Genomic DNA, 26126 nt, shown 5'->3' on the forward strand with positions numbered 1-26126 from the left:
AATCTTCAATTCTGCTTTCGGCAAGAGCAAACACACATTTCCCTTCTTTAATTGTGGTGTTTTATTACCCATAGGCTTTGAATTGCTTCTCCTAATTGAAATATTTCAACACAGGGTCAAATTTGTATTAAGAAGAACAAAAATGTCAAATTTTTTTTTCCCTAAATGTAATGAATTTTCAGTTTCTGTTCAATTAAAAAGAAAGGTAAATCATTAAAATATAATAAACATATCCTGCACCATGTACTTCAAAAAGACTTTATCATAAACTAAATTTTTATAAAAAGATTACATGTTTTTCATTAGAATCTTATTAAATCAGAAGCTCTATTCCTGATGTAGGGAATTAACACCAGATTCATCAGTGATTTTTAAAAACAAAATTGTGACAAATACTGTACAGGAATATTTCATTTTATTGAGCTTCACCTTATCCTTATTGCTCTTTGCAGATATTACTTTTATTTTTAACAAATTGAAGGTTTCTGTCAGCCAAGTGTGGAGTAAGTCTCTAGGCACCACTTCTCTAACATCATTTGCTCACTTTGTGTCTCTGTGTACCATTTTGGTAATTTTTGGAATATTTTAAATGTTTTCATTATTAGTATATTTGTTTGGTGTTCTTCGATTAGTGATCTCTGATGTTACTATTATAATTCTTTTGGGGCATGATGAAACATGCCCATATAAGATAGAAAGTTAACTGATAAGTGAGTGTGTGCTGACTGTTCCACTAATCTACTCCTGGTAAAAATTCTGTGAAGATTTTTGAAATGACAACAAAGGATTTCAAACTTTACATAAACTTAGTTGTTAAAGCAGCAGCAGCAGGATTTGAAAGAATTTACTTTAATTTTGAAAGAAGTTCTACTATGTGTAAAATGCTATTAAAAACATTGCCTGCTACAGAGAAATTGCCAATCGGTGTGGCAAACTTCACTCTTGTCCTATTTTTAAACATTACCACAGCCTCCACAGCCTTCAGTAACCACCACCCTGATCAGTCAGCAGCCAACAACACTGAGGCAAGACCTTCTAGTAGCAAAAAGATTACAACTCACTCAATGAGTTGTTAGCATACTTGAGCAATAAAGTATTTTAAAATAAGATATGCATGTTAATTTAGACAGAATGCTATTACAAAAAATAGACTACAGTATAATATAAATATAATTTTTATATACACTGTGAAACAAAAAATTCTGTAACTTGCTTTATTGCAATATTGCAATTATTGCAATATTTGAGATATTTGCTTCATTGTGGTGATCTGGAACTGAACCCTCAATATCTCTAAGGTATGTCTGTAAAAATTATGTAAAGAAAACATGATATCATCATATGACCTAACAGCAGTTTTATTTTTCTAAAATGTTACTATATTATATATAATGGCCTTTTAAAATAATACTGTATAATTGATGTTTTCTGCATATAAAATTCTAGATTAAGTTGGCTTTTATTATTTTAGTATTTTTAAGAGATTGTTTACATGTCAGGCTTGCATAATCTTTGACAAGAGGTCTTGTTGCTCTTTGCACATAATGTTTTATTTTTTTCTGGCTATCTTTAAGTCTTTGTCTTTATCATTTGCATGCAATAATTAGTTATGATGTATTGGTATAAAAATTTAGAGACTTGTTGTTATTTCTTCAAATTTTTTTCTTTGAACTCCTCTTCTTTTGCAATGTAAATAGTACATATGATATACTACTTGATGTCCTGTAGTTCAGAAAAACACCTACCTATTTTATTGTCTTATTTTTCTTCTGTTCTTCATTTTAAGTCATTCCTATTGCTATGTTTGCAAGTTTACTTTTTTATTTTTTGGAGTGTCTAATCTACTGTAACCTCATCTGATATATTTTTTTATTTTAGACATTGTATTCTCATCTCTAGTCTATATGGTTCTTATAAAAATATCTTCCCTTTCTTGTTACTATATTATATATAATGGCCTTTTAAAATAATACTGTATAATTGATGTTTTCAGAAACAATTTTTTTATTTTTCCTTTCATATTATCTTACTTATTGATTAGTTTGTACATGCTAGAATGCACAAATTAGCATACAAAAAATGTACAAAATGTATATGAGGGAAATCTACTACCCAGAACCCATTAAATAACATGCACACATACACACATACTACTATGTATGTTTTTAACTGGAAATAAGTTACCAACATTAGATTTTAACAAATATCTTATTCTAATTCACAAAATATCAGTGCACTAAAAAAAGTGAAATGTGAACTCCAGTTAATTATAGTGTAAATATATTAAAATTGTTATAATGAAAAAATGCCAAATTATAGCCCAACTTTTGCAAAGTAGACATGAACATGTTTCAAATATTGAATAGTAATATTGATCATTAAATGTTTTCTATATTATAAAATACACAAAGGTAAATATAAAGTTTTAAAATATAATAGTAATAATAAATATTGATAAATTTATATATTGATATATCAAATGAACACTAGGTCTATTGTCCAATTATAATTTAGAATTTTCACTTTGATTTGACAAGATTTACCCTGCTACTGTGAACAACTAGAAAACTGGAAAAAACATATGTAAGAACAAATTTTGTGCATTAGACAGGGCACAGCATAAAACTCTTTGAGAAGAATGAAACAAATGAAATGGGCCTTAGAATTTCTCTAGCTTCTTCTCAGAGGCACATTTCAGTTCACGGTGTAGGTATAGGATCCTAGATGGAAGAGAGAGAGATTGGAGTTTAGGAAAGCTGAAGAGGCTGGAAGTATTAGGGCAGAAGTCCAATGGATAGATATTAAAAAAAAAAAAAAGGAATCTTTGGAAAACCTCTATGAGAGTCCTAAGAGGTTTTGTTTAATTCTAAGATGTGCGCATATGGAATGGAAGTACATGAAGCTAGGTGAAGCTTGACATATTACTGTAACCAAATTATTTCCCAAGCTTACACAAAGTAGAGATTCAAGCTTTGATTGGCTTGAGTGAAGAGTTCTTCGTGATCATCTGGAGAATTCAGTAGAGACTTCGAAGCGTTTCCACTTGAGTATTAAACAATAATTAGGGTAAAAGTTACTCTAGATCTGTCCTAAGAAAGCTTAAAAACTTGCCTCAGGGGGATCAAACTTACTACAAGTAATAACGACTGCCAGAACAATGCCTAAAAATCCAGAAATCAACTAAGTAACAAAATACCTAGCATCCAAACAGAAGTTATTAGACATGACAAGAAACAAAAAATGCAACCCATGAATGAGAAAGATAGCAGCCAAGATTAACAGGCCCAAAATGACACTGATGATAAAATTGTCGAAAAAGGGCTTCAAAAGGGTAATTGCACTCTTTATGTGAGCAGTGATTTAAAGGAACACAGGAACATTAAAATCTAATGTTGGTAACTTATTTCCAGTTAAAAACATACATAGTAGTATGTGTGTATGTGTGCATGTTATTTAATGGGTTCTGGGTAGTAGATTTCCCTCATATACATTTTGTACATTTTTTGTATGCTAATTTGTGCATTCTAGCATGTACAAACTAATCAATAAGTAAGATAATATGAAAGGAAAAATAAAAAAATTGTTTCTGAAAACATCAATTATACAGTATTATTTTAAAAGGCCATTATATATAATATAGTAACAAGAAAGGGAAGATATTTTTATAAGAACCATATAGACTAGAGATGAGAATACAATGTCTAAAATAAAAAAATATATCAGATGAGGTTACAGTAGATTAGACACTCCAAAAAATAAAAAAGTAAACTTGCAAACATAGCAATAGGAATGACTTAAAATGAAGAACAGAAGAAAAATAAGACAATAAAATAGGTAGGTGTTTTTCTGAACTACAGGACATCAAGTAGTATATCATATGTACTATTTACATTGCAAAAGAAGAGGAGTTCAAAGAAAAAAATTTGAAGAAATAACAACAAGTCTCTAAATTTTTATACCAATACATCATAACTAATTATTGCATGCAAATGATAAAGACAAAGACTTAAAGATAGCCAGAAAAAAATAAAACATTATGTGCAAAGAGCAACAAGACCTCTTGTCAAAGATTATGCAAGCCTGACATGTAAACAATCTCTTAAAAATACTAAAATAATAAAAGCCAACTTAATCTAGAATTTTATATGCAGTTAATATTTGCTTTCAAATATAAAGACAAAAATAAAGACTTTTTTCCCCTAAATAAACAAAAGTGAGAGACTTCATCACCATCAGAGACCTGAACTATAAGAAATGTTAAATGAAAATCATCAGGCAGAAGTTATCAGATGAAAATATGAATCTACACAAAGGAATCAGTTTCAGAAATTATGCCGGTCACCATGAAATACTTTTTTATCAGTTTTTAGTTTTCTAAAAAATGTAATGATCATTTAAAACAAAAATAACAGTACATTGTGAGCTTCATAAAATATATAGAATATAGAGATAAAATATATGATCAAAAAAGTGCAAAGAAAATGGGGGAGGAAATAGGACAGTTTTAAGATTCTTATGTTTTATGTTAAGTATTATTTTATGACGAACTAAAATGTGTTGGATCAACTATAGAAAAAACAACAAAGATATAGATAATAGCCAATCATGGAGATAAAATAGAGTATAAACAAATAATCTCCCCCCCCCCAAAAAAAATAGAGAAAAAAGAACAGATGTGGCAAATAGGAGACAAATGGTAAGAGGGTAAATTTAAATCCAAATATGTTAATAGTTACATTAAATTAAATTCTAAGTAAAAGAAAGAGATTGCTAGGAGAGATATTCTGTCCAGACAAAAATCCATTTTGAATATAAAGAAATAGCAGGTTAAAAGTTAACAGAATAAGCTGTATCATGACAAACTTCTAAGAAATCTGGAGAAGCTGTAATATAGCAGATAAAATGTACTTCATAACAAAGAATATTACTAGAGATAAAAAATATTTCATAGTGAAAAAGCAGTTAATCCATATCCATAGCACACTATAATCTCAAATGTATACATATCTAAAAATAGAGCTTTAAAATACCTGAAGCAAAAACTGACACTTGGTAAAGAAGCATGGTTGAGTCTACAAAGATAGTTGGTATTTTTACCTTCCCCTCTCAGTAACTGATAGAACAGATAGACTATCAGTAAGGATGTAGAACACTTGAACAACACTGTGAAAGAACTTGACCTAGTTGCAAATTATAGAACATTCCCAGCAATAACAGAGAATGTGCAAATAAAATTTTCACAAATAAACCATATTCTGGGCCATGAAATTAATCTAAATAAATCTTGAAATATTAAAAAATAAAAATACATTCTGTGGCTACACAGTGGAATTAAAATATAAACTAAGAACATATATGTGCCAAATCCCCACTTATTTTCAAATTGAACAACAGGGTTCTAAACAACCCATGGGTCAAGGAAGAAATTAGAGGAGAGTTGAGAAAATATTTTGACTAAGTAAAAATTAAACCACAGAATATTCTCTATTATAGAATACTGCTGAAGTAGTATTTAATGGAAACCATATAGCTTCAAAAGCTTATATTAGAGAAGAAAGTAGTCTACAAGTAAGTTATATAGATTTATACGTAAAATGTCTAGAAAAAGGGCCAATTAAACCTATGGTAAGTAGAAGGAAGGAAATAATAATGATAAGAGGAGAAATCAATGGAATAGAAAGAAAATAATAGAGAAAATCAAAGTTCAAAAGTATTTTTCAATATTGATCAAAAAAGCAGCATTAAATTATAATTTCGGCAAAATATTATGTGGCTTGTAAATAAAAAAGAAAGGAAAGTTGACTTTACTTTGGGAGGGATGTTTTTTACTTTCCCAACATATTTCACTACTTCAGGGCTACTTGACACTTTGTTGGACTACTATTAAGAATAATCTGAAGCTCATTAAAATAGATAGCACCTCCAGGTAATTTACACAGATCTTAAAAAACATTTCAAAATATCACTCAACAACCTGCAAATGAAACCATAAAGTATAGATGTGATTGAAATATCTAAACATAAATAATGATAGAGTGTTAGCATTCTAATATGTAATATTTAAAAGTTTGACTAGATAAACTATATATTTTGTCTAACTATATTTTGATGACTTTATATATTTGTAAACTCCCAAATAAATTGATAAATAAATCAATTTATTTAGAGAATTGAAGAATGAAGAATTTGAGTATTTAGAGAATAATTACTTGAGTATTTAAAGAATATTTCATGAATCATTTACATGAAATCATTACATGAATCATTTTTAAAGGAAGCTTAAATAACAAATCCAGAAGCAAAGTGCAAAGTGATTGCCTGTAGTCCCAACCTGATTCAACCTCCTCAGTTTCAGGTGAGGTTAAGATTTGTATTGGGTTTATGCAGAACTCAAGTGCCAAGTTTATTAAAGTAGTATCTCCATTCCTGTTCTCATTCATTCTTCTTGCAATATCTAACAATTTTTGCTTCCTTGTTTTCTCTCAGCTTTCATGATATCATTTTCATTTGGCTTCCTTTATTTTGATGGGACTGTAGCATCTAGATTTCTCTTCGATAACCTTTTATTGACCCTTCTGTCTTTCTCTTTGCATAAGCACAACCAACTATGCAAGTATAAATAGGAAGACAAATCAGAGTAATATCTGAAATTATATTTTGGACCAGCCAGCCACCTGTCCAATGTTTCCAATGACTTTTAAAAAACGTTTTACTGATAAATGCCTTTAATATGTGTAAAATTCTTAAGATGTTTTCCTATGTGACATCATCTATAGCTTCATAGTTAGAAAGTTATTAGTTTTTTTAATTTTTTTAAATGTTCTAAATTAATTAATTTATTTGTTGAAATACATTTGTCTCTGCCTTCCCCCGACCAGTTTCCCTTGCCCCCTCCCCCTGCTCCTCCCCTCAATCCTTCCCCTTTGGTTTTGTCCATGAGTCCTTGCTATATGTTCCTTGACTTTCCCCTTACTTTCCTTTTCCCCCCGCCCACCCTGCCCTCCTTCCCTCTAGTCTCTGTTGGCTTCTTTTCCTTTCAGTGTTGCTGGTCTTATTTTCCTTGCATCTTTGTATTGTTGGTTAGGTTCTGCTCATAGGTGAGATCATATGGTATTTGTCTTTCACTCCCTGGCTTATTTCGCTTGGCATAATGCTCTCTAGTTCCATCCATGCTGTCGTGAAGTTTACTAGTTCTTTTTTTCTTTCTGCTGTGTAGTATTCCATTGTGTAAATGTACCATAGTTTTTTGATCCAGTCATCTACTGATGGGCATTTAGGTTGCTTCCAACACTTGGCTATTGTAAATGGTGCTGCTATGAACATTGGAGTGCATAGGTTCTTCTGAATTGGCGTTTTGGGATTCTTAGGGTATAGTCCCAGCAGAGGAATCACTGGATCAAAAGGCAGTTCCATTTTCAGCTTTTTGAGGAAATTCCACACTGCTTTCCACAATAGCTCCACCAGTCTGCATTCCCACCAACAGTGTAGTAGGGTTCCCTTTTCTCCACAGCCTCACCAGCACTGTTCTTTGTACATCTGTTTATGATGGCCATTCTGACCGGTGTGAGGTGGTATCTCTTTGTGGTTTTGATCTGCATTTCTCTGATGGCTAGTGATGCTGAGCATCCTTTCAAAAGTCTCTGGGCCCTCTGTATCTCTTCCTTGGAAAAGTGTCTGCCCAGTCCTTTGTCCATTTTTGAGTGGATCGTTTGTCTTCTTGGAGTAGAGTCGAGTGAGTTTTTTATATATTTTGGAGATCAAACCGCTATCTGACGTATCATTAGCAAATATATTTTCCCATAGAGTTGGCTCCCTTTTCATATTGCTGCTGTTTTCTTTAGCCATGCAGAAACTTCTTATTTTGATGAGGTCCCACTTGTTTATTCTTTCCTTTATGTCCAATGCTTTAGGAGTCATATCGGTGAAAAAATTGCTGCATGGGATATCTGAGAGTTTCCTGCCAATGTTCTCCTCTAAGCATTTTATGGTGTTGTGACTTACATACCCATCTTGAGTTTATTTTTCTGTATGGTGTCAGCTGATGATCAACTTTCAATTTTTTGCATGTACCCATCCAGCTCTCCCAACACCATTTGTTGAACAGTCTATTATTACTCCATTTTATGCTTCTGCCGCCTTTGTCAAATATTAGTTGCTCTGATAGGCCTGGGCTTATCTGGACTTTCTATTCTGTTCCACTGGTCTATGGGTCTGTTCTTGTGCCAGTACCAGATTGTTTTGAGTATAGTGGCTTTGTAGTATAGTTTGATGTCCTGTATTGTGATCCCTCCTGCTTTGTTTTTCTTTCTCAAAATTGCTGCGGCTATTTGGGGTCATTTATGGTTCCATATAAATTTTTGGAATGTCTTTTCTATTTTTGTGAAATACGCCATTGATATCTTAATAAGGATAGCGTTGAATCTATAAATTGCTTTGGGTAATATGGACTTTTTAATGATATTAATTCTTCCAATCCATGAGCACGGTATATGCTTCCATTTATTTGCCTCTTCCTTAATTTCTTTCTTCAACGTTGTATAGTTTTCTGCGTACAGGTCTTTTACCTCCTTGGTTAAATTTATTCCTAGGTACTTTATTTTTCTCCTTGCTATATCGAATGGTATTTTTTTTTTCGGATTTCTTCTTCTTCTATTTCATTGCTGGTGTACAAAAATGCCTTTGATTTCTGAATATTGACTTTGTATCCTGCTGTTTTGCCAAATTCACTTATTAAGTTGAGTAGATTTTTTGGTGGAGTCTACAGGGTTTTCTATGTACACTGTCATTTCATCTGCAAACTATGATAGCTTTACTTACTCCTTTCCTATTTGGATGCCTTTTATTTCTTTTTCTTGTCTGACTGCTGTGGCTAGGACTTCCGATACAAAGTTGAAAAGAAGAGGTGAAAGTGGACATTCTTGTCACGTTCCCGATCTTAGTGGGAAAGCTTTTAGTTTTTGCCCGTTGACTACGATGTTGGCTGTAGGTTTTTCATATATGGCCTTTATTACGTTGAGGAATGTCCCATTTATTCCCATTTTGCTGAGTGTTTTGATCATAAATCGGTGCTGTACCTTATCGAATGCTTTTTCTGCGTCTATCGAGGTGATCATGGGGTTTTTGTCTTTCCTTTTATTTATGTGATGTATCACGTTTACTGATTTATGTATATTGAACCATCCCTGCATGCCTGGGATGAGTCCCACTTGATCGTGGTGGATAATCTTTTGAATGTATTGCTGGATATGGTTTGCCACTATTTTGTTGAGGATTTTAGCATATGTGTTCATCAACGAAATTGGCCTGTAGGTTTCTTTCTTTGTAGGGTCTTTATCTGGTTTTGGGATTAGGGTGATGCTGACCTCATAAAAAGAGTCTGGGAGTCTTCCCTTCTCTTGGATTTTTTGGAATAGTCTGAGAAGGGCAGGGGTTAGCTCTTCCTTAAATGTTTTGTAAAATTCTCCTGAGAAACCGTCCAGCCCTGGGCTTTTTTGTGCCGGGAATTTCTTGATTGCTGCTTCAATTTCCCCAGCTGTTATCGGTCTGTTCAAGCTTTCTGTTTCTTCCTCCTTCAGTGTTGGAAGATTATACTTTTCTAGAAATCTGTCCATTTCATCAAGGTTTTCAAATTTCTTGGCATATAATTGTTCATAGTAGTTTCTGACAATCCTTTGTATTTCTGTGGTATCAGTTGTTATTTCTCCTCTTTCGTTTCTGATATTATTAATTTGGGTCCTCTCCTTTTTTTCTTGATGAGTCTGCTTAAAGGCTTGTCAATTTTATTTATCTTTTCAAAGAACCAGCTTCTGGATTGGTTGATCCTCTGAATTGTTCTTTTCGTCTCTATGTCATTCAGTTCTGCTCTAATCTTGACTATTTCCTTCCTTCTACTTGCTCTGGGATTTATTTGTTGTTGTTTCTCCAGTTCTTGAAGTTGTAGTGTTAGGTCTTCTATTTGAAATGTTTCTATCATTTTTAGGTAAGCCTGTATTGCTATGAACTTCCCTCTCAGGACCACCTTTGCTGTGTCCCATAGGTTTTGGACTGTTGTCTGTTCATTCTCATTTGTTTCCAGAAATTTTTTGATTTCTTCTCTTATCTCATTATTGACCCATTCATTGTTTAATAGTGTACTGTTCAGTCTCCATGAGTTTGAAAGTTTTTCAAGTTTCTCTTTAAGGTTGATTTCCAGTTTCAAGCCCTTGTGGTCTGAGAAAAAGCATGGTATTATTTCAATTTCCCTGAATTTGCTGAGGTTTGCTTTGTGTCCTATCATGTGGTCTATCTTTGAAAAACTACCATGAGCATTTGAAAAGAATGTGTATTTTGCTTCTTTGGGATGTAAGGTTCTATATATGTCAGTTAAGTCTATTTGACTCAGTGTGTCATTCAGCTCCACAATATGCTTGTTGATGTTTTGTTTGGAAGATCTGTCCATTTTTGACAGTGGGGTGTTAAATCCCCTACTATCACTATCTTGCTGTCTATATCTTTTTTGAAGTTGTCCAAGATTTTCCTTGTATATTTGGGTGCTCCTATGTTGGGTGCATGTAAGTTTACAATGCTTATGTCTTCTTGATTGAGTCTTCTTTTAACTATTATAAAGTGTCCCTCTGGGTCTCTTTTTATGGCCTTTGTTTTGAAATCTATTTTGTCTGATATAAGTATTGCAACTCCTGCTTTCTTCTCTTGCCCATTTTCTTGGAATATTTTTTCCCATCCCTTTACTTTCAACCTGTGTAGGTCTTTTGTTCTGAGGTGGGTCTCTTGTAAGTAGCATATGCGTGGGTCATGTTTTCTTATCCATTAAACTATACTGTTCTTTTGATTGGGGCATTTAGTGCATTTATATTGAGAGTTATTACTGATAGAAACCTATTTATTTTTTCTCTTTGTACCTGTGTTTTTCCTCTTTCTCACTCTTCCCTTCATCTTCTTAAGCCAGTCCCTTTAGCATATCTTGTAGTGCTGATTTGGTAAAGATGTATTCTTTTAGCCTCCTTTTGTCTGGGAAACTCCTTATCTCACCTTATATTTTAACTGAAAGCCTTGCTGGGTAGAGCAGCCTTGGTTGTAGGCCGTTGCTTTTCATTACTTGGAATATTTGTTGCCTTCCCTTCTGGCTTGTAGTGTTTATGTTGAGAAGTCAGCTCCTAGCCATATCGGGTCTCCTTTGTATGTTACTCTATGTTTCTCCCTTGCTGCCTTGAGGATTCTCTCTTTGTCTGTGATATTTGCTATTTTAATGATGATGTCTCTTGGAGTGGGCCTCCTTGGGTCCCTCTTGAATGGGGCCCTCTGTGCCTCCTCGATCCATGAGACCTTTTTTCTCTCCTTCCTTTTCAAAGAAGTTCTCTATCCCTTTCTCCTCTTCTTCTCCTTCTTGTGTCCCTATTATGCAGATATTATTGCATTTCAGGTTGTCCTGCATTTCCCTAAATGCCTCTTCATTCTTTGTGAGTCTTTCTTCAATTTCTTGTTCTTTCTGGGAGCTTTTTCCTACCTTATCCTCCATCACTGATTTGATCTTTGGCTTCATCTAGCCTGCTTTTGATTCCTTCTACTGTGTTCTTCAATTCAGAAATGGTATTTTTCATATCCTCTTGTGTCTTCTTGATAGTTTCTATGCCCTTTTCCAGGTTGCTTTAGTTTGCTGTAAGATTCTGATAGTTTCTCTCCAGTTTCTTATAGTTACCTTTGAACTGGCTGAGCTTATTGTGCTTCCTTAGAGCTATTGTTTTGAATTCAATATCTGATGGTTCCCTTGACTCTATTTCATTTAGCTCTCTCTGTGGGGATTCCTCTTTTCCACTCATTTTGGGGGAACTTCTTTTTCTTCCCATTTTTGTGAGAGTCTATTATTATTTATTTATTTATTTATTTATTTATTTATGTTCACTTGTACCTCAATTGATCCATCTAGACTTCCTGACTTTGTGGAATAAACTTCCATGGTAGTAGTAGCGGGTCTTTTTATGTATGTATGTATGTATGTATTTCTTCTTTACTTTTCTTTCTGGGCCTGCCTCTGATGATGTCAGTTGTTGACCCTATATGACCTTGGGTCATTTGTTTGAGCCTTTCAGGAGTCTACTGTCTGTGTCTGACTCCTGCTTTGGGCAGCTCTGTGACCCCTTTGGCCAGGGATCCACTATTTCTGTGGATCGCTTTGCACTCTCCCACAGGCTCCTTGAGCATGCTCCCAGGGCCCCAACAGGATTTCCTGCCCACCTGGGCGCGTCCAGGGTGCGACCTGGGCGCGTGTGCTTGCCCCAGCCAGGGGCGGCTTATTCGCCCAACCTTGCTCAATGAGTGGGCGCCCAGGCTCTGGTCAGTTTTGAGTCTTCTATCGTGTGCTTTCCCCGCTTTTGCCTCTTTGTGGGCGTGGCCTACTCTCGTAAAATGGAGACTATGGAAATGGGAGGAAGTCAGCTCCAGGACTCAGGTTAATCCTGTCTCCAGTCTCTCCTCCAGGGTCTCTGGGCATCTCTGTGACCCCTTCGGCTAGGGATCCACTATTTCTGTGGACTGTAATTGCGAGCCTTCTGGCTCCCGTGTCCGCTTCTACCTCTTTGGCGGTGCAGCCTGCCTGCACAAATGGGGACTGCAGAATGGAGAGGGACTCTGCTCCGGAGATCTTGGATAATTCTCCAGTTCATTCCCTAATCCCTCTGTCTCCAGTCTCTCCTCAAGGGTCTCTATGCAGCTGTGTGTCCCCTTTGACCAGGGATCTTCTATTTCTTCCAGCCAGTCTGCACTCAGCCCCTAGTCCACACACCCACAAGCTGTGTGTGGAATGCAGAAGAGGAAGGTTAATTGATTGTCTTATGCCTGGGCCAGGTGGTAGCTGCAGAGTGGGAGGTGAGTCATGACTGGGGCTCCGATGGCCACCATCTCTGCTCTCTTCACAAAGTTTTTCTCTCCAATCTTTCCTCAGGCACCAGCCTACTCTCCTGCCGCCTCTACCCAGAGATCAAGGAAGGCGGCTGCCACTGCAAATTTTTGCGTTGGCCCTTTAAATGTCTCTTTGCATCTCCAGCCACCTGTCTCTGGCAGAGAGTACCCCTAAGCTGTTGGGGGTTGCGTTTTGTCTGTGTGTTTTCCTAATTTCAGCTGTTGTAGTCTAGGGGTCGTTGTTGTAGCCTAGGGGTCGCTGTTTATGGTTCAGACCCTGTTCTTCTCAGGGGGATCTAACTGGCTGTTTCAATGTCCCTCTGGTGCTGGTGCTGGTGCCCATGGGTGCCCAGCCCACCCTCTCAAGCCTCCACCGTACTTCTCACCCATAGAGATGTGTGAGAGTTGAACCCACTGTCTGTCTGCAGCTCCAAGGCCCCTCTCCCTCTATCATTCCATTGTTTTCCAGGTGATTTCTCCACTATTTAGTCGCAATTCCAGTTTGGCCTTGGGAGGACATCAGCGTGACTGCCATTCATTCCTCCACCATCTTTTTTCTCCAGAAAGTTATTAGTTTTGAATATTTGGAAAATATTCAGTATTATCCATTAAGAAGCATTCCAAAGTAGTATGATAGAGTCTTCAAAGCTTTCTCACCTTTTTCAAACAAGAGATAACATTTAAAATCCCTTAGGAAACAAATTGATAGAATTCACTGAGATAATGACAGACTTATGAAACTAGTTACAAATAAAAATTTTTGTGTATACTAACTTGTTAAAAATGTACTTTAATTGTGATTTTGAAATTTTTTTCATACATGAGCTGACTTTCATTTTTTTAAAAACAGTTTCTTAACTATGATTTTCTCTTTATTCTTCCTTATGAACTTTACAAATACTCTTCTTTTTAAAATAAGACTCTTTCCTTCACTGGTGTGGCTCAGTAGGTTGGGAGTTATTCTGCAAAGCAAAAGTTTACCATTTCAATTCCAGATCAGGGCACATGCCTAGGTTGCAGGTTTGGTCCCTCAAGGCGTGTACTGAAGGCAACCTATCGATGTTTCTCTACCTCTCTTTCTCCCTCCTTTTCCTTCTCTCTAAAAATAAATAAATAAAATCTTAAAAAAATAAGACTCCTTGTTTTATGTAAAGTTTAATTAATTTTTTTAAAGTCATTAATTTGCTTTAAAAACAGTCATCAGATACTAGTATTTCCCATTTGGGGGAAATATCAGAAATGTATTTTGGATTGCTTTACAATAGCACATATACTTCTAAAATTTATTTCTAACTTTTTAAATATTTTTTATCAGTGTAAGTTGGATCCTTTGGATTCTAAAATGTATTTCAGCCAAGTATGTATGAAGAACATATGACTTTCTATGCTTTTCTGGAGCACAGCTATATTATGCCTATATTATAACCCAGCTCATAGGGACAACCCACAAGAGTCGACATTCTGGTCTAGTGTTTTGTTTTGTTTTTTAAACAAATTTCTATAGCTCTCAATATACCTTACTGTCACCTTCTAGGATCTAATAGTTTATTTTTTTCCTAAAACTTAGAATTTTAATTTTTTTATAATGTTCAACATTATAAAGAAAAGCCACCATTTTTGCTCTTAATTTTGAATTTGGTAAAAATATCTTTAGAGTTTTAAATGTTAAATTATGGCTTTTATTTTTATTAAAATTTTAAAAATTTAGAGTATATATTGAAGTTATCATTAAAGTATCAGAGTGTTAATTTTCTGGTTATTCTTACGCTTATGATACTTATTCTAAGAGTTCTTTTTACTATTGCAGCATCTTTACATTCCAGGGATAAAACTTTCTTGGTCATGGTTTGGAAAGGGTTTGTTTGGTTGAAAACATTTTCATGAGAAACACATTCATCATAATGGAAGTTTCATAAAGGTAATATTGACCCTAAAATTAATATTCTTCATCACTCTTATTCTAAGTAGGATTTATCATTCTGTCAGTGGTTAACTGAATCAATTTTAGTCAACTATTTTCTTTAAATGGCACTGGTTTTATATGAAATATATACAATATTTAGTTTATGTTCAGTTGAAAATGATATAAAAAATAAATTATTGTGTGCTCACCACCCAAAGTCAAATCTTCTGTCGCCATATATTTGACCCCCTTTGCCCTTTCCTACCCCTCCACCCACCTCTCCTCTAGTATCTACCACACTGTTTTCTGTGTCAATGAGTTTTTGTTTTTCTTGTTTGTCAATATGTTGCTTTCAGTTCTATATTCCACATACGAGTAAAATCATACGTTCTTTATTTGGTGGTGTTGACATCAAAATATACATGCCAAATAGCATTTTAAAAAATAAAAATAAATTATTGACAATTAATGGAAACATTTCTAAAGGGGAAGAGACATAATTCATTAAAGTTAATTAAATTGAAAAATGTTCTATAATTTTAACCTTGCAATAATATAGTTTTAAATGTTTCCTTTTCATAGCTTTTAATTTTTTTTCAATGCAGAAAGATTATCAAAGAGGACAAAAAGAACACCCATTATACAACCCACTAACAGCCTATTATTATTAACATTTTCTTGCATATTTTTCCAGATCTTTTTCTTTCCAATGCACATACAATCACATTTTTAACATTTTTTACAAAGATGAAATAAATACCATATGTACAATATAATCTGTTTTCATGAATATCTCTTTGTAGCAATGGGAAAATTTCCCCAAGATCATAATTAATAGTTATATGCAATTCACTAATTTATATTGTGTCCCATTGTACCATCATTTAGTCATTCTCTTTTTATTGGACATTCGTTTTATTTCTTACTTTAATTACTATAAATAGCACAAAGAAAAAATAAGTTAAAAAAATTTTTGTTAACAAGAATGAAATGCATTTGGAACTGAAGAAAAACAAGAAACAAAATAAAAACACCCCAACATCTAAAAAGGGGAAAAAACAGACTCAAAATAATTTGCAAAAATTCCTGCAGTGTACCAAGGTTACCAATACCAATAGTAGAAATATTCATCTTTAAACAACGATTGTAACCAAATAGATTTTGAATAAATTGTGTTTGACTTTTTAAAACTTAAAATGTTTGTGTCTACATTTCTCTGTTTGGTATCTTTATCAGTTTTAAAACATTAATATTACATAAATAACCTCAATATGACATTTTCATCAAGCTTAAAGTTGCATCATATTTTCTTCACTGAATAAGTTGCATGGCTTCCCTCTATTTTTCTGCGTTCTGAAATAAAGTATCTAAAATGGAAATAACTTATTCTGTAATATTTTAAATAATTAATTAACAAATCTGTCAATATAAGGAATGTTTTAGAGAATGGTTTTTAATAAATGTTTCATAATATCTTCTATATTTATTCACCTGGAGATATTTTAACTTATGTCAACTTTTATATGTTATAATATCTATAGAATTTCAGCTATTCTCTTAAGTAAAATCAAGTACAACTCGTATATCATATCATAATACTTAAAAAAACTTTATTCTCTATTCTCATTTTAATTTTGGTTTGTCTTTTTCCATTATTCCAGAAATTTTAAATTTTACATTATTGGATTACCAGCAAAATGAGCTTTCATATCTGTCATTCATCATTATTTTTCTACTGTTTAAATTGTTTTATCCTCACATAAACATCAGTATTTCAAGAAATAATGGCACCCACCCACTATAGATAGAAAATATGATCCTTTAGTGGTCAACCCATATTTTTAAATTTTAAAGACCCTCATTTTGGCCAACTATATACCTACAAATAAAAAGACAGATGGCATAGCTAGGAAGTTTTTTTTATTTTTATCTAAAATAGTTACTGAACTCATACTATGTTGGAATATGTTTTTAAAATTTATTCCATCTGTGTCTTATTATATTTGAAGTGTTTTTCATTTGTATTGATTTCTAAATATTTGACAAAAAGCAATCTTTCATTTTTTTCTGAATAATTGCTATTGTGGGAAGTGTATCTTTATGAGTTTTGTATTTTATGACATGTTAAGTACTTGATTTTATTGTGCTGCATCTTGAGACATAATCCATACAGTTTTTTGTGTTTAAAATCTATATTTCTTTCTCAGAATAGAGTAGTATCAATGTTTGTGTATTATCTGTGGACACTTGATTATTGAAATGGTAGGGGGGGAGTAAGCTAATAATTTTAAGTACTTCCATATAAAAATGCTTTCAATATTTATCTCATTTAATTCTCATAACAACCTAGTGAGGTAAGAATTATTATCTACACTTTTGTCCAATGGAAAACAGATTTAAAGTTAAGTGATTTGCCCAGATTACATCTTTAGCCGATGCGTGGTACTGCTGAAACTCAGAATTGGGTGTGTGTGACACCAAAACCCAATGTCTTTTTTACTGAATTAGCATCTTTCAAGGAGATATAATTCCTTTTATTGGGTGTACACAGTTTGATATCTATCTAATTGTTGTACATTTACTGTATTATTCATTTCTTTGCTGTTCTTACTCAATTTTTAATGGGGACTTACCCAGGATAATTGCACGCTATAATTTAATAGTGGATTTTTAGAAATGCGTGTTCCTTCGGTCATCAATCTCATCTATCCATGGCTTCAACTACTATGCTCCTGGCTGTCAGCTTCCAATCTCTTATTTGAGCTCCAGGCTGCAGTTTCGCAAATGTTTTTAAAAACTAGACTAAACATTTTACCATATTGGTTTGATTATTAAGCATTTACTGCAACATTTGGAAAGCAATGAGAAACATGAAACATGTAATAAGAGTTATCTCAGTTCCACAAGCTGAGAGATGACTAGCATTTTTATGAATTTTCTTGCTATCCAATTTTTTGTCTTTTATATGCACACACATATTTTATTTATCAGTTGGAATCAAACTAATTATTACTGTTTCTAACCTTTTCTTATCAAAATAATGTGAAGATTTCTGTTATCAAATATTCTTCAGGAATATGATGTTTTTTAAATTAGTCTTTTTGTGTTATATGAATGTATGACAGTGTAACAATTCCATATTTTTGGGAATTTAGCACTACAATTATATATCATTTTTATGCAAATCAAGGGATGGATATTGCTGTATATTTTGAATTGCACCTGGTTATATAGCAAGCAAATTTACTTTTGATAAAATATTATCAGGCTGAGTGGCCATAGAATTAAACAACCATAAACTATTGGTGGTAAAATATGCACCATGTCTTTGACAATATAACAGTTTCTCTTAATGGTACACTCCACTTCAGGATGGATCATCATGACTTACCTCTCCATTAATATCCCAAAACTTTCTCTCCAAAAACTTCTTATTCTTGGAGTCTTTCTATTAGGGGGTCTAATGCTGGCAATATTTTTCTGTGCTGATGACAACAGATGCAAGAACTAAGGTGACCCCTCTAGAAAATCTTCTAAAAACAGGTGAACTTATAAAGCACATTTAAAATGAAATTAAATGCCGTTGTATAAATCTTGATGAGACTATTAGTCTCTAATGATTTTTCTGTTCTTGGCATCCTCTGAATTTCTTATACTTTCTTGAATCTGTTATCTGTATATTTTTGCCTTCTTGTAAGTGGTTTGTGAAATAAAAAGAACATTTACTTCCCATTTGACTATTTTATAATAGCTTCTAAATAGGAAAGTTGTGAGAAAATGTTACATATAATGGGAAGCTATTGAATTTTTTCATAAAAGCGAGAAAAAGCAAAAAAAATCTCATTTCACCTAATGCATTTCAAATATTGCCACAAAGTAAGATGCTTTATCATTGGAAAGAAAATGCTGCTTTTCTTCAATAGGAAACAAATATATTTGCATCATAACAGAATGGGGAAGCTGTAAATAGGAGGGCAAATTTTGGTTGTTGCTATGCAGACTGAGCTAACTGTCATACCCTCAGAGATATTTTAGAGAATATTTTCACACAAAATGTGTGAATCTAATCATTTATTCATTAGAATCTATGCTTTATTTTCCATACATAAATAAGCACTTTAAAAAACAATGTTAAATCTCCATGACTTCAAGTCTTCTTTTCTATACCACTTTCAACAATCCGTCCAGAGCAACTTCAACACCAACTTTTGACCTGGCGATTCCGCTGCTAGGATTATACCTGAAGAATCCTGAAGCACGAATTCAAAAGGACCTTTTAAAACTTTGATTTCACATCTTGTTTCCAAAAGCTTTTCTACCCACACCATCCATTTTAGCCAACATGGGCCATGCCATCAATCTCCTCCTCTTTCTGATTTACTATAATTCCCTTTCTATTTTAGAGAAGTCAATGTTTATGTCCATTCTGTCATCTAATCTTGATTTAGTCCCTTGCATTTTCCATGTCCATTGTCACTTTCTTGGCTATAATTGCCTCTCTTCCCAGCTTGTCCTTGTTGAAATTGAATGCTTTATCACTTTGACTTCCTCTCACCCCTGTCTTCTATTAGATTAATTAATTTAATATCAATTAATTCCAGATTCTAATTTCTTTTTTTAATTTTATTTTTATTGTTAACACTATTACAGATGTCTCCATTTTCCCCCCTTAGTCCACCTCCACCCAGTTTCTAGCCTCTCTTCCCTCTGGCCATCACTATACTGTTGTCTGTGTCGATGTGTCTTATATACATGTTCTTTGGCTAATCCCTTCACCATCTTTCATCCAGTCCTCACATTCTACTCCTGTATTAAAGTTCTCAGTCTGTTCCATATATCCATGCCCATTTTACCATTTTGTTCATTAGTTTCTTTTGTTCATTAGATTGCACGTATAAGTGAGATCATGTGGTATTTCTTTCCCTGACTGGCTTGTTTCACACAGCATTATCATCTCCAGGCCCATTTATGCTGTCACAAGATTTCCAGCTTTTGTTATAGCCCCATAGTATTCCATTGTGTAAATGTACCTCAGCTTTTCTATCCACTCATCTACTGATGGGCACTTGGGCTGTTTCTATATCTTGATTATTGTAAATCATGCTGCAATGAACATAAGGGTGCATATATTCTTTCAAATTAGTGTTTTGAGTTTCTTTGGAGATTCCCAGAAGTGGGAACACTGGGTCATAAGGCAATTCTATTTTTAATTTTTTGAGGAAACTCCATACTCTTTTCCAGAGTGGCTGCACCAGTCTGCATTTACACCAACAGTGCAGAAGGGTTCCCTTTTTTTCCACATCCCCACCAGCACTTGTTTGTTGATTTATTGATGATAACCATTCTGGAAGACATGAAGTGATATCTCATTGTGGTTTTAATTTGCATCTCTCTGATGATTAGTGATGTTGAGTATTTTTTTCATATGTCTATTGACCATCTGTATGTTCTCTTTGGAGAAGTGTCTGTTCAGGTCCTTTGCCCATTGTTAAATTGAATTGTTTGTCTTCCTGGTGTTGAGTTGTAAAACTTCTTCATACGTTTTGGAGAATAACTTCTTATGAGATTTTTTTGGGCAAATATGTTCTCACATACAGGTTTCCTTTTCATTATGTTGATGGTTTCTTTTGCTGTGCCAAAGCTTTTTAGTTTGATGTAGCCCCATTTGTTTTTTTTTTCCTTTGTTTCCTTTGCCCTATGAGATATATTGACAAAAATATTGCCATGAGAGATGTCTGAGGTTTTACTGTCTATACATTCTTCTAGGATTTGTGTAACTTATATTTAAGTATTTTATCAATTTTTAGTTAATTCTTGTATATGGTAGTCTAGTTTGATTTTTTTTTCATGTACCTGTCCAATTTTCCCAACACCATTTATTAAAGAGACTGTCTTTACTCCATTGTATGCTCTTGCTGCCTTTGTCAAATATTAATTAACCATAAATTTATGGATTGATTTCTGGGCTGTCTGATCTGTTCCATTGTTCTATGTATCTATTCTTATGCCAGTACCAGACGGTTTGGTTACAGTGACCTTATAGTATAGTTTGATATCATATATTGTGATACCTCTAACTTTGTTTTTCTTAGGATTGCAGAGGCTATTCAGGGTCTTTTTTTGGTTCTGTATAAATTTTTGGAATATTTATTCTAGATCTATAAAATACGTCATTGGTATTTTAATAGAAATTGCATTGAATCTATAGGTTGCTTTGGGTAGTATGGATAGTTTAATGACGTTAATTCTTTCAGTCCATTAACATGTGTATGGTTCCATTTATTTGTATCTTCCTCAATTTCTTTCTTCAATATTCTGTAGTTTTGAGTACTGGTCTCTTACTTTCTTGGTTGAATTTATTTATAGGTTCCTTATTTTTTTGTTGCAATAGTAAATGGGTTTGTCTTCTTAGTTTCTCTTTATGACAGTTCATTATTGGTGTATAAACATGCAACTATATTTAGATATTCAATGTGTATCTTGTTAGTTTGCCAAAGATTTTGGTGGAGTCTTTAGGGTGTTCTGTGTAGAATATCATATCATCTACAAATAATGACTTTGTTACTTTTTTCTCCCCCCACCAGTTTGGATGCCTTTTATTTCTTACACTTGTTTAATTGATGTGGCTAGGACTTCCAGCACTATATTGAATAGGAGTGGTGAAGGCTGATATTCTTCTCTTAAGTCTTAAGTGAAACATTTTAGTTTTTGCCCATTGAGTTTGATCTTGGTTGTGGGTTTGTGATACAAGGCGCTTATCACTTTGAGGTATGTTCCCTCTATTTCCACATTGCAAGAGTGTTTATCATAAAGCAGTGCTGGATTTTATCAAATGCTTTTTCTGCATGTATTGATATGATCATGTGATTTTTATCCTTCATTTTTTAATGTGGTGTTACAAGTTTATTAATTTGTGGGCATTGTATCAACATTGCATTCCATGAATAAATACCACTTGATCATGATGTATGATGTTTTTAACATATGACTGGATTTGGTTTGCTAGTATTTTGTGGAGGATTTTAGCATCTATGTTCATCAGAGATAATGGACTATAATTTTCTTTGTGGTATTTTTATCTGGTTTTGAAATTAGAATAATACTGACCTCATTAAAAAAGTGCTTGGAAGTCTTCCTTCCTCTTGAATTTTTTTGAATAGCTTGAGAAATGTAGGTGTTATTTCTTCTTTGAATGTTTGGTAAAATTCACCTATGAAGCTATCTGGTCCAGCATTTTCATTTGCTGTGAGTTTTTTGGTTACTGTTTCAATTTCATTGTTGTAATCAGTCTATTTAGGTTCTCTGAATCTTTTTAATTCAGTTTTGGAAGACTGTATATTTCTAGGAATTTATCCATTTTTCCCAGGTTGTCCAACTTGTTGTCATATAGATATTCATAGTATTTGCTTGCAATCCTTTGTATTTCTGTGATGTCAGTTATTTCTTCTCCTTTTTTACTTTTTCTTTTTTATTTTTAAATTTTGGTTCTTCTCTCTTTTTTTTTCTTGGTGAACCAGGCTAATGGTTTGTCAATCTTTTTATCTTTTCAAAGAACCAGTTCTTGGTTTCTTTGATATTTTATACTGTTTTTTAGTCTCTATGTCATTTATTTCTACTCCTACATTTAATATTTCCTTTCTTCCACTTACTCAAGGCTTTGTTTCTTGTCTTTCTCAATTTTAGGTGTAGAGTTGGATCATTTATTTGAGATTATTCTTGGTTCTTCAGGTAAGCCTATAATGCTATGAACTTTCTTCTTAGGATTTCTTTGGCTGTGTCACATAGATTTTAGGTGTTTCTGTGCTTATTTTCATTTGTGTCCAGGTAATTTTTAATTTTTTCCTTAATCTCATTGTTAATGCATTCATTGTGCAATAATATGTTAACTATCTTCCATGTGTTTGAATGTTTTTCAGCTTCTTAAAAAATTTTAGTTGATTCCAGATTCCTATCACTGCTACCTGAGAAGATGCTTGATGTGATTTCAAGCTTCTTGAATTTGTTAGGACTTATTGTATGTGCTAACATGTGGTCTATATTTGAGACTGTTCCATGTGAATTCAAGAAGAATGTATGTTCTGCTACTTTGGGATAAAATGCTCTGTAAATATCATTTAAATCCATCCAATTCAACATATCATTTAAGGTTGCTGTTGCATTGTTTATTTTCTGCCTAGAAGATCTATTCATGGATGACAGTGGGGTGTTAAAATCTCCTATTATATTATATTACTATTGATCTCTTTCTTAAAGTTCAACAGGACGTTATACATTTAGGTGTTCTTATGTTGGGTGCACATGTTTACAAGTGTTATATCCTCTTGTGGATCAATCCCTTTAGTGTTATGTAGTAATCTTCTTTGTCTCTTGTTATGGCCTTTGTTTTGAAGTTTATTTTGTCTGACATAAGTATTACTACCCTGGCTTTTTTTCCATTTCCATTTGCATGGAATATTTTGTCCATCTCTTCACTTTCAGTCTATATGTGTCTTTTGTTTTGAGAGGAATATCTTGTATGTAGCATATATATGGATCATGCTTCCTTATCCATTTAGCTACCCTATATCTTGTGATTGAAACATTTAGTCCATTTACATTTAAGGCCATTATTATATTTATTTATTGCCTTTTTTTCTTTATACCTACCTTTCTCTCCCTCTTTCTCTCTCTATTTTTTTTCTTTCTATTAAACCAGTTCCACCCTCACTGGTGCGGCTCAGTGGATTGAATGCCAGCCTGTGAACCTAAGGGTTGCCAGTTCGACCCAGTTAGGGTGTATCACTGGGTTGCAAACCAGGTCCTCAGCAGGGGACATGCAAGAGGTGACCACACATTGATGTCTCTCCTTCTCTTTTTTCCCTTCTCTAAAAATAAATAAAATCTTCTTTAAAAAGTTTTAAAGAAGTCCCTTTAACATTTCTTGCAATGCTGGTTTGGTGGTAATGATTTCTTTTAGTTGTTTGTTGTTTGTTTGTTTGTTTTCTCCTAAGAAGCTCTTTATTTTGTCTTCAATTTTAGATGACAGCCTTGCTGTGAAAAGTAGCTTGGTTGTAGGTCCTTTCTTTTCATCACTTTGAATATTTCATGCCAATCCTTTCTGGCCTGAAGTCTTTCTGTTGAGAAATAAGCTGACATCCTTATGGGAACTCACTTGTAGGTAACTAAATTTTTCTCTTTTTTTGCTTTTAAGAGTCTGTCTTCAACTTTTACCATTTTAATTATGCATCTTGGTGTGGAATCTTGGGTTTGTCTTGATGGCATTCTCTGTGCTTCCAGAACTTATGTGACTTTTTTCTTCACCAGGTTACAGAAGTTTTCTGCCATTATTTCTTCAAACAGTTTCTGTATCCCTTGCTCACTGTCTTCCCCTTCTTGTACCCTTATGACGTGGATATTATTATGCTTTATGTTATCCCAGAAATCCCTTAGAATTTCCTCATTTCTCTTAATTTTTTTCATGCTCTTCTTGGGGGCTTACAGTTGTCTTGTACTCTAGTTCACTGATTATTAAATCCTCTGCTTCTTCTAATCTGCTGTTGATTCCTTCTAACATATTCTTCATTTCAGATATTTTAGTCTTTGTTTATGATAGTTTATTTTTTATTACTTCTCTACCCTTCTTAATGCTTACTATATCTTTGTCTAAGTTCTCACTGAGATCATGCATTCTTCCTCTAAAAATCATTGAGCACCTTTATAAACATTGTTTTAAACTCTGCATTTGGTAGTTTAGGTACTATGATTTAATTTACTTCTTTTTCTAGGTATTTCTCTTGTTTTATTTTTTTATTTGGGGTATATTTCTTTTTCTCCCCATTTTGACTCTGTATTAGGTAGATCTTCTATGTCTCCAAAATGTGTTTATGTTGAAAGTGTCTTGTTGGGCTCAGTGGTACGATCTTCCAGATCACCTGAGATATGTGGTGATCTTGAATGCTGTATTTACCGTTTAATAAGTGGAGTTAATCTCCTTCAGGCTGGCTGACTATAAGGGTAAGCCTCAATCTGCATGTATGAGATGTTGCACAGGGGCTGCCTGCCGAGGTGGAGTTTCTCCTAGCAGGATCTGGCCCCTGCCGTAATTTCCCTTTGGGTGTGCTGGTTGTGTGGCTAGTTGGGTTGAGCTTTGGTGTGGTCTGAAGGCCACCACTGGTTTGTTGGTTTTGGGTCCACTTGAGTGTGGTTCAGGTACAGGTCAATGTCAGACATTGCGTGTAACCAGCCTTGGGCTACCTGTCTGGAACTACCAAGCTCTTTGCTCTTTGTGCCTGTGTCTACTGGACTTGGGTGTGCATGGGCAAGGCCAATCTATGTATAAGAGCTGGCTTCCTCCAGCGTAAAGCTGGTGACAGATCTGTAAAAAGACTGAGGCTCCCTGAGGTCTGCCTCCATCTGTTAGCATCTCTTCCTTTCCCTGAGTTTGCTTTTTCTTTTTGCAGAGTCTTCTGAAGAAAGACTGTAGAATAAGCCCAGACTACTTGTGATCCTCTGCCCCTACCACAGGTTGCAAGCTTAGTAGCTTGGGACAACTGAGGTTGAGAGGACAGGTCCAGTGGGTCCCCTTCTTGGGGATCACTCAGTCAGGCACTCAATGGGGAGAAAGTGGCCCCTGCTCCAAAGCCAAACTACTTAGTTACTGCCACAGTCTCCAACTCTAGTTCCCCTAGAATTCATATTGGGTGCAGTCAGCCATCCCATCTGTGGGAACAAGCTCTGCCACCTTGGGATCAGGAGCATAGATCCAAAGAGTCTTCTTCTGGGGGTGATGCCAGGCCAGTCTGTAGGAGGGGGCTGAGCACTTTATCTTGGTCCCAGACAATGGGTTTCATACTTTGAATATCCTAGGTCTGAGCTGCTCTTGGAACTGATCCCAGTGGAATGAGGTATCTGGGACTTGGCAGGGTTGATCTAAACAGTCTCCTATTGGGGGTGGTGTCTGCAAGCCAATAAAATAGGGTGAGTGCTTCTTACCCTTACCAGGTTAGTGTGGGCTTACATCAGAGATGAATGCCACCTGCCCCCCAATGTCCAATGAACCCTAGCTCCTGTCCATCTGGTTCTGTTCCTGGACAGTAGTTTCTCTGGGAGACAGGATCAAAAGTCCTGCATAGCACTCTGGTCCTACCGCACAGCTGAACTCAGAAAGACAAGGTTGGCCAATTAATTAAACAGGTTGGGGGAAGGGGCCAGCTGTGCACTCAGTGTGGGGGAGATCAGTCTTCTTTCCCAAGCCACACAATTTAATCACTGAGTTTCTATCAAAAGCCTCCCCTTAAAAGAGGGCCCCCTTAAAGTCACTGCTGGGTGCTGCCTGCAGACCCATCTGCAC

This window comes from Pteronotus mesoamericanus, unplaced genomic scaffold (genome assembly GCF_021234165.1).
Source record: "Pteronotus mesoamericanus isolate MK-2021 breed Mesoamerican mustached bat unplaced genomic scaffold, CSHL_Meso_final scaffold_174, whole genome shotgun sequence".
Lineage (NCBI taxonomy): Eukaryota > Metazoa > Chordata > Mammalia > Chiroptera > Mormoopidae > Pteronotus > Pteronotus mesoamericanus.